At 41.1% G+C, this 10,174-nt stretch overlaps 1 long non-coding RNA gene across 2 annotated transcripts; it reads left to right on the top strand.

Moving 5' to 3' along the window:
- The first annotated feature begins 1 nt into the window (after window position 1).
- Window positions 2–10,129, top strand: LOC142601709 (uncharacterized). 2 transcript variants are annotated; one of them, XR_012835277.1, is made up of 4 exons: window positions 2–204; window positions 7,088–7,309; window positions 7,991–8,084; window positions 8,938–10,129. It is a non-coding gene; the product is annotated as an uncharacterized LOC142601709 (long non-coding RNA). The 2 variants fall into 2 exon arrangements; XR_012835276.1 differs by lacking the exon at window positions 8,938–10,129 and having other exon boundaries at window positions 4–204; window positions 7,991–8,331.
- Window positions 10,130–10,174: the final 45 nt, after the last annotated feature.

Below are 10,174 nucleotides of genomic sequence, written 5' to 3' on the forward strand. Positions count from 1 at the left end.
GGGGAAGGGAGGAGCGACGTGGAGCGGCTCTCAGGGCCCTTCCCCTCCTCTCCCCGCCCGCTCGCCCTCGGCGGAGAGATGGGGAAGCGGCGACTGGAGCCGCAGGTGCTCTTCGGGAACCGTAACTTCCCGGAGAAGACAGGGAGGAGAGCCGGGGACGAAAGCGGCCTAGCGCCAGGATAACCCGGCCTGCGAGTGACAGAGGTAAGGGGAGAAACCAGCCTCCTAATTCCCCATCTCTTGGCTTCATCCGTGTGGCACGCTGTTGGCCAATTTTTTCAAGCGTTATCTTCTTTATTATGGAGTGTAGTGTTGGTTTGTTAGCTCTCGTTGGGCGGGGGGGGGGGGGGGGAACCATCGCAAATTCGATATTCAGTGAGGCGGTAACTAAAATTAGAAAAATAGGCTGTGGAGTTGTGGTGGCATTATCACAGGAAGGATGCTAATATTCTTCCTGGAAAGAAGAGATACCAATGATCGGTCATAAAAGTAAGTGTGATTAATACATACATTATATTTCTCCTATTTACGTGGACTGATCTTGAAAAAATACTACCTGTGCCTATAAAGCTAATTGTTCTCTAAGTATTGATGCCAAAGCTGTCGTCAATATGCACTAAAACATCTCTAACTTAATATCATGCAAGATGGTTTTTACTGGTTTGTAACTCAAGAGGAAGTTGCTTTTAAAAAGAACACGGAGAGATGCCTACTGAGTAGGAGAATAGCTGCAAAAGACTTCAGAGCACATATCTGCTAGATCCAGCCATTAGTGATGGGATTTGAACAAGGACAACCTTGCTTAAATCTCAGTTGTCTTCCCACTAGTTGGCAGGCACAGCCTATGATTTCAGTCAAAACTTTGCAGGATCGGATTCTCTCTTCCTGCTTCAATGTCATTGATTTCAATGAAACGACACCAATCCTTATTCTGATCTTAGTATGAAAAATATTCTTCTCATTTCGTGGCATCAAGATAACTCCCTGGAAAGTGTGATTCAAAATCCAAACTATAATCTCAGTGTTTTCTGCAATTATGTTCTATTCCCTGTGGTCTTCTGGCTCTATCTTTCATAAAAAATATTTATGTATCTCCTAGGCTTAGAGGCTAAGTGAAATTACCACTGACTAACTCCGGAACAGCAAAGCATACATCCTATGCTTTTGTCAGAGTAAATGTATCCATATAAACATACTTGCTATCTTATGACAATGAAATCAGTTAAAAGTGGCTAAGTAGCCAGCTGATTACAGGACCAAGGTGACAGATAATAACAAAGTATCTGATCCTGGTTTCTTTTGTGATAAACACTTTCACTAGCATGGTCAATCAACCAGAGGAATTTGATGCCATGCTATTACTGAAGTGTCTTTGCAGATGGACACCTGTCTTTCTGACGGTTCTCACCTTCATTTCTTAGTATTGATAATACTTATATCTGCCTATTGTTAGCGGAAAGAGAATACTGCAAGAGGGAATTAGGAAACATTTCTAGGATTCTTGTAAAATATAAAGATTACAACTATTATTTTCTTCAACAAGTGAAAATAGCTACATATCGATTCATACAGCTCATGCTGTGACAGCATTTAGGTCCAAATTCTAAAGACAGGCAAACAATTGCCAACCGACATCCTGAAATATCTTTAAAGGACACTTTCACAGACTGTGATTTTACATATTGCAAATCCGTGTCATTATTAAAGGCTTGGTTTAACCTCCTTAAAAACAAAATGTTCCTGAACCAGCAGAATCACTCTTAAATGATCCGTGTTGCTAGCAGGTATTGTACTGTGTACAGCACATGAAAAATCAGCGCTCCTTTTCAAAGGAACCAACAAATCAAGCTATCAAGCAATGCAGGACAGATACCTTCATACAGTTTAGTTGCCACTTTGTGCCATTTAAAGAACCCTAAGGAGCTGTAGACATAGTTTACCTGGTTGGTTAAACAGGGTTTACAAGTACTTGGTGTCACTGACATGATATAAAAAACCTGAAGCATACTGTTTGATCTAGTTCAGTGTCTTCTGCTCAAATGTCATCATCTGATGAGATTTCAGTAGGAATTTAGGATACTTTGCTAAATTTTATGAGTGTTTAATTCACATTTAATTTCATGTCTAAGTAGAAATTTACAATTTATTCCTATTTGTATCTTTCAGTATCCTTACTGGGACAATGTTGGTGTATGTTTGTGCTCATTTTGTAGCAGTTGACAATGATGCAGGTTAGGAAAAAAGAGGACTCCCATTCTAACTAGTAGACAGAGTTCCTCCTGTTGCTCAGTTTCATTTATTTGCTGCATTTCTGACGTGTAAAATAAAAGCATGCTGTTTCCCTGCTTAGTTGGAGAAGCCGAGGATGCATGTATTAATTAAACAATTTAAAAATATGTGTAATTTAAAGAACAGTGAACCCCCTAATTGAGGAATTAACAAACTTGCTTACTTGTCCTCCTCAGTGTCTGCAAAGAAGAGAGGCTGCATTTGTGGATCAACAGAGAATAACTAACTCTGAAAGATTTGACCTAAGACTGTTGTTGTTGTTGTGATGGGTTTTAGTTTCAAACAGCCCTATATTATCATCCCCATAGTAAAAATTATGTGGATTCTGTGGTATTTCAATGCTTTTGGTTTCCAATTTGGCCTTGATTTTCTGATTTCCTAAGTGAACCGATTCATGCCTCCTGGAGGTCTGTCCACTGCCAGTTGCCATTATCTGGTGGCACACTCATTCTCACCAGGGAAGTTCACTGACCTTTGCTGGGACCTTCCCTGAGTAGAGCTCTTTTTTTTTTCTGTCAGGCTTTTCATGTCACTTTTTAGTTGCCCGTCCCCTTGTGTCACAGGCAAATGCACACAGAGGCGCATGAGTCAGAAATTTTATAGCCCATTCATGAGCCTTGATTTATGTCAGTGCTGTATTCCTGCTGTCCTCCCAACTTCTCCAAAGTGATGCGAGGCTGGGAGTGCGTGAGGTTAGCAAACAAGGGCAGAAGGTCAGCAATGTCCCGTGGGTCAGAGAGCTGCTGCAAAAAAAAGCTGGAGTAGCTGGCAGTTCAGACAGCTGCTAGTTAGGAAGAAAATGGCCACTGAATTTGACATTACTTAATGAAGAGAGTGCCTTAGCTCATGTTCCCTCTCCTCGCTTTTTGCTTCTGCACATTGCAGTAGTGGGGGTTGGGCAATCACACTTTCCCAGTGAAGCCCTTGGGTATAGTAGCTGTCTTCTGTTCAGGCTCATTGGAGACACAATTAAATGCCTCTTTGTTTAGCGATAGCTGAAACAATGCAAAAATACCACCCAGGAGCTAGACCACATGCAAATGTGCATTATTATGGCTTGACCAGATGGTACAGGCACTTACTGAGATTCTTGTACCAAATGCAACAGTTATGTAGGTTGTGGGTGTCTGTATGTGCATGTAAAAAAGAGAAACTGTAAAACCATCACAGTTGCACACAAAGACAAATGTCTCAAAGATGGCCACAAAAAATAAGAGTGAAAGAGAGCCCCTGTAGGAAATAGTACACAGAAGAAAAGACAAACCTGTGGTCAAAGCAAAGTAGTCTTTCTACGGCTGGAGGGAAAAAAGACTTTATAAACATCTTTTGTAAATGAATAGAGTTGCATTAAAGAAATACCTGTCTCCATTCTTCTTCCACTTTAAAGAAAAATGATGTGGGATTTCAAAGTCTGTCTAATTCTGTAAGTCAAAAGAGGTTGTGATATATTGTAAGCCCCTGCAACACTCTTATTCCTTCCATTGCTGGAGATACAAAGCTAAATGACTGAAGGCCCACTACAGCCATGGCTCAGACTGGAGCAGGCTTATTCAAAGCCAATTCTAAGCTTGCTTTCTCTAGTTGTGGTGGAAAGGAAGATCCTGCACATTCTTTTGTTTTGTGTTGCTTGTTCAAGCTGCACTGCCTTTTGCAGCGTATGTATTAATATAGTGGATCAAAATTTCTGCTATGATTTAAGAATGCTAGAAACTAGAACCTTAGTATTTTCCAGTATATGCATGTGAAGCTGATTCTTTATCATGAGACAAGAACAAAGGAAAACAAGCTGCATCTTTTTAAACAGAATGGTATTTTATAAAAAAAGCATTCCTATTTAACCAATAAGTTGCAAGCTTTAAAGAGAGAAACTTCACCACTTGTAATATTTGAAAGAACCCATGAATGTGTCTAGAGGTGATAAAAGAGTTTATTCTTTACTGTGGAAACACAATTAAAGTCGTGGAGTAAAGTTCTGGCCCAATGAATTCAATGGGAATGTTACTGATATCAACAGGGATTTCATCCAGTTTTTGTCATCAAGGCCATAAAAAATAGAATTAATAGCAGTAAAATACTAAGTGTTTTGTTTCCACTTTAGCTATTGTGGACAATACTATGAGATATTAAAAATTCTTTTTATTTTCAGGTTTCAAAATCAAACTAAGATGATCAGATTTTTAATCACATAAAACGCAATGATTCCAAAAGTGTTATATTGGTGATGTGAGTGATCTGCTCTATTTCCACTCAAATCAGTGAGTTACAGGTGTGCAGACCAATTAGTGCTTACACTTGCACACCTCTCACTTTGATGCCACACTTTGCAGAATGAAATAGACGTTCCTAACAACTACTTAAGTTCACACTGAAAACCGATAGAGCTCCAAAGTGTGTGAGGATTACTGAAGACGAGATATTCAACATTTCTTTACTTCAGACCATCTATTTTTTCCACTATAACTTCAAAAGGTGTGATTTTGTGGGTGTATCTGTGATACCTCTTTGCCTTCTATCGTGTTTTTCCTTTTAATTTGAAGCTGATGTCACTTGCAAGGCAGCCACATCGCTTCTGAGGATCTTGCTTATGTGTGTGAGTGACTTGAAGAAAAGATTACAGTAGCTTATAATCTTCCCGTTGCTATTGTAAGTTGTAGGATAACTTCTGATGTCATCTTTAGAGGCTTTGTGCCTCTGTAACTCAACAAATCAAAGACAAACACGTACCAAATCACAACGCATGCTTACTTCCTATTTGGGTGGTAGTAAGGTAGGCCATGTTCTGAAGTCAGACATACTATATTCATCTATCTTATTAAAGATTGTTAGTAAGCATACCTGTCTTATGCTTACTTTATCCTGTTATCCCTGTACAGCATATGAAAAATGAAATAGCCAAATGCTATATGACATTCAGTATCATTTGGTGGTCAACACTCAGTCACAGTTCTTCTCAGTAAAATGACATTCAAAGCTATAAAATGTAGGTCTGCACACTTGGCTTATTGAGAATAAAAGTACAAAGTTAAACGCAGAAGCTGAAGATAAAATGATCGGAGAGGAAGAGGATTCTGGATGGATTATCTTTATTTATGTTAAGAGACTTAAAGGCCGGATTAAAACAGGCAGTCAAAGAATGCGCATGTTTGCCAAACAAGTAAAATGGACTATCAGATCCATGTGGCAGCATGATAGGCAAATAAATAGGAAGGCTTATTAATTACTGTATTCACATTAAACAGTTTGTAAATAATTACTAGGAACCAAATTGTCATTTTATCTATGACATAGATAAAATGAAGAGTATGTCACCGGGCAAAAAATAATACTTTTGCTTATACTGACGTACTTTCTGAATGTACAAATTTAATAGATTATGTTCTTATTTTGCCATCATAAGTTGGTTTAACATTATACAGCATAGGGAGAAATCTTTTCTTTCTTAATTTCAGTTTTATCACTGGGAAGATATGTCCCAGTTCTTTTATTGTGAAAACTTTTTCAGTATTTATTTTATAAAACTATTATAAAAGGTTAAGAAGTTAAATATATATTTGTTGTGTTTTCCTTTAGAGATGTCAGGTGGCAGATAAAACATCACTTCATTGAACCCTCTGCCTCTGTTAAACAAAAATCAAATCATAACACTAAAGTGAATTCCACGGCAGAAAAAATACAGCAGAAAATCTACCGTTGGAAATCCTGAAGTCCAGAAGTGAAGCTGTTTGCCTGAGTACCGTAAATCCTTCCCTTAATTTTTCTGCTGGCACAGTGTATCTGTGGATGTGGATTTACTTGCACCTCTAGAAGTATTCTTCCAGTAACAGTCTCACAGTACCACAGCCCCCCGTAGGAGTTACTGAGCTAGGCAACATTTTAGTCTGTGTTGGCCAGATTTCAGAGTGACAGGAAGTTCACCTCCCCTTAAAACCATTTTGTTTTGAGAAAAGCTGCTGTTTGAATCAAATCAAATTAACAAACTTACTAGAAAACAAATAATATCTGCATAGGTTAACATGTCAAGCCTAAAGAGGGAGATTTTAGAGGAGTACAAATAATTACTGACTTGTTCCATAATTAACCAACCCCATGTTGGGTCTGGTTTACTAATACTGAAATGCCAAGTTGACCAGCAAGGGCAGAAAATACAGCAGAACAGGAGACTTTGTTGCTTGTATGTAGATTGTACAAATGTTACACCTAGATGTAACACAGAGACTCACTTTTTAGACATTTTCAGTGTCTCTTCCATGGAACAGGTTGTTAGAAAGCCCACAAGAACATAGATGGCTTTTGACTTCACCCTGAGCAGCATTCAGGATCTGTTTTGAAATCTTGTATTTGAAGAGCCATTCTCTGACAACTGCCTTAACATGCTTCGATGCGGTATCACTACAGGAGCAGCAGCCAAAACATTCAGTAAATTTGTCCTCAGTTTCAAAAAGAGGAACTATGTAAAAATAAGAGAGTTTGTTAAAAAGAAACTTTAAAAGTGCAGATAAATTAATTTTTCAGAGGCAGCAAGCAAGCTATTTTAGAAAGTTAAGGTCTATATGCACTTGGATGATTAAGAAAGTCTTGAGAATGGGCAAAAGGGAGACAGCACAGGGAAACAACAGGCTAAAGGAGTTTATTGGAAACAAGAAGCTCGCTTTAAAAAAAAGGTGAAGTAATACTGAAATGAAAAAAAAAAAAAAAAGGAAAACCTCCACATATTCCTGTAGATTAAATGTAAGAAAACAGTTAGATTGGCTTCCCCCCCAAAAGGAATCAAAGCTAATAATCTTTCTTCAATCCTTAGGAACAGGAAGCCTTTAAGAAGTCTGCTGGACTAATTGATAACCACGGTGTTAACAGGAGTACTCAAAGAAAACAAAGCCGTTGCAGAGAAGTTCAAAGATTATTTGAGTTGGTGTTCAGCAGTGGATATCCTGGAAATGGAAGGAATTTTGAAGAGAGCATGGATGAAACTGATAAAAGGAACAGTAAGAAACCACCGGGACCAGATGGATATTGCTAACAGGTACGTGTAACTACAGTTTTAAAATTGTACCGATACATGTTGTCTGCAAGATGGCAAATGGGGTGTCAGCTTTTAAAAAGGGTTCCATGGAAGACAGCGTGCCTGATAGGCTGGGAAAGGAAGTCTGCTCTCTCTTCCTTGCAAATCAGTAGAAACTATGGTGGGCAATAGAACTAGTGGACACCTGGAGAAATATGATCTACTTGGAAGAGTCAACGTGACTTTTGTAGAGGGAAATTCTGCCTTACGAATGTACCAAATTACCTGAAGAGTCAACCTACATGTGGACAAAAGTGGCTTCTAAGTTGCATTTCCAAGGGGTAACTCAGATAAGGGAATGCATACCTGTCTGAAGCATCTGGAATATTTATTTCCAATCACACATTTCTCCCCTAAACAGATGTTTCTCTCACCCCTTCCCAACACCTTCCTTAGATACCTTAAGACTTAGTGCTGAATAAGGTGCATCTCAATCCCTCTGTCACTTCCTGTAACTTCCTCCGTTCTCAGGAACGTAACTTTGTACTTCCTGTCTGTGATGAGATGATCAATACTGTCCTGACCCTAGAAAGTGATTTCAAGGCAGAGAGCTTTAAAGGGTCGATTTCTAGGGGGAATTGAAAGCATTTTACCACTATGATTACAAACTCTCTGTTTCTCATGCTGTGCCTTGATTTCTAGGTCACCCTGAAGAGGGGTTACTGCATGAATGTGCATGAATTAACCTAGTCTCAAAGCTTGAAAACACCCTGCTTGCTAACGGACTCCTTAGCAGGTAAAGCAGAATGGCTGTGTGCAGATATCCCCTACCAGACTTCCTGTGACAGGAACATTTCAGAAGGAAAATTAAATGCCTCCCTCCAAAGGCTTATGGGAATTCTGCAATGCCACAGCCTTTTCTCATGGAGAGAGAACTGTTAATAACGTACTGTTATCCCTCTTGTACTGCTGTAGTTCTACAGTTCAGCTGATGCAATGTCATTTTTGCTTATGAATAGCAGTCTAAAATATCAGCTCTGCTATACTGCTTAAAGATCTTATTTCTTAAAATAGGTCCATTGCATTTTTAGACACTTTTGGTAAATTAGGAGTGCTGTGGCAATTCAGATATCCTTTAGAGCCTTATGATTTCCTGTGGAAACATCAAGAATTTCAGCTGTGGTAGGTTTCGTTTTGTGCTTATTTCTGCAGGGCTGCACCCTGCTATTTGCACAGAACAAAGCAATAGTTTTCTTCCATAGTGGCTGCCATGAATTTCTCAGAACTTCTAATTCATTTAATCAAGGGCCAAGGGCTGGGGGAAATGTAACTGCTGCAACCCCTGTAGTTATTATGGTCAGAAATATAATTCTAACTGGTCGCGGAAAGAGACTCAGTTGAAACAGTGGATCAAAACATCATGTCAAGTGTTAAGGCCTCTTGGTTTTAAAATGACAGCCCTTCTGTCTTTGTCTTTTCTTCTTTTTGAAAGGGCTCTGCCTCTCAGGATTCTGTATTTTGAGATAACATCTGAGCAAATAGAATCAGATATGATTGCTGTCCCAGAAATGTAGCTTTTTAAGTAAACAAACTTTGAAGTTGTTACTAACAGACAAATACTGAAGGTACGCCTGCCTTTCTGCTTTCAGACACATGCCGACCAAGGGAAGAAGACACATCTGCATGGCAGTTCACGTGCAGGCATGGCAGCAGATAAACCCCAAAATGTTCCATGGCCCACCTAGTGGTAGACATTTGGCTAAAGGACAGTGTGCCCATGTGAGCCTCGCAGTGCCCTAAACTGCCGGGCAGGCTTAGGAATACAGCGTCCCATGCGCTCAGAAGCGTGGGAGCTGTCCTTAAGAGATGTGGTGCCCACACAGCCCTTATACATACACGTCCTTAGAGCTAAGTACAATTCTTGACACTCTGAATTATTGGGGAGAGTCTGTTTTGTGCCAGAGAGACGTATGTAACAGTTGTGAATTTCTGTGCCTCGTTTTCCAACGAGCGAAGCACTGAGTTGGTAGAGTTGTGTGCCTGTGCCTGCCCAGCCTGGCTGCATCGTGTTTCCGTGCTGGGAAGAGGTCTGCCTGAGTATTACCACCTTCTGCTTCCCGTGGTACAAGAAGGAAATTGGGGTCCATGAGCCAAGAGGGATCAGCAGCACGCTTTGATTGAGGCCCTGCTGTAGATGATGGGACCAGGTGTCCAGAACTTGGCAGTTTGCTTATAACATTCAAAGCTTCAGCACCCTTCATCGTCAAACCTGTCTAATCCTTCCTTGGCTGGAGAGCATCTCCTCTCCCTTCCCTTCTCCCATGCACCTCCAACGAGCTCTACTGACAGGCCTGGGAAGTCGGACATGGTGGCTGAGGGTAGCGTGGGTTTCCATATTTGCATGCTTGCACAAGAAAAAGGTCTTTCATGGGCTGGGTCCGCCTCTGCTGGCACGCGCTTTCCCGCAGAGTTGGGAAAGCGAGGGGAAGGGATGGGACGTGCCCCTCACTTTTCTCTGAAACTGCTATTTCCCGGCGCAGGGGAGGCATTCCCCCCTTCTGGCTTCGCTCAGCGCTGTCCCGGCCCGTCCCTCCCTGCCCGGAGTCTGGCTGTACCCGGGCACCGGCGTTGGACCTGCTGCCGTTCTGCACGCCCAGGTGCAGCTGCCTCCCGGCCGTCAGGCGGGGAAGAAGCAGGTGTGGGGGTTTGCTGCCTGTTTTCCTGCCTGGGGAGCTTACACCACCGGCCGCCTCTCAGCCCCGCCCGAGTACCGGGACAGTTGAACGTGCAATCGGCAAAAGATGAAGTTAAACGAAACAAACAAAGCGCATCATCCGAAACCCCGCCTGCGGTGAACGATGCGTTTAAACCCGCGCTCAGGCGCCC

This window comes from Balearica regulorum, chromosome 4 (genome assembly GCF_011004875.1).
Source record: "Balearica regulorum gibbericeps isolate bBalReg1 chromosome 4, bBalReg1.pri, whole genome shotgun sequence".
In the NCBI taxonomy this organism is placed as follows: domain Eukaryota; kingdom Metazoa; phylum Chordata; class Aves; order Gruiformes; family Gruidae; genus Balearica; species Balearica regulorum.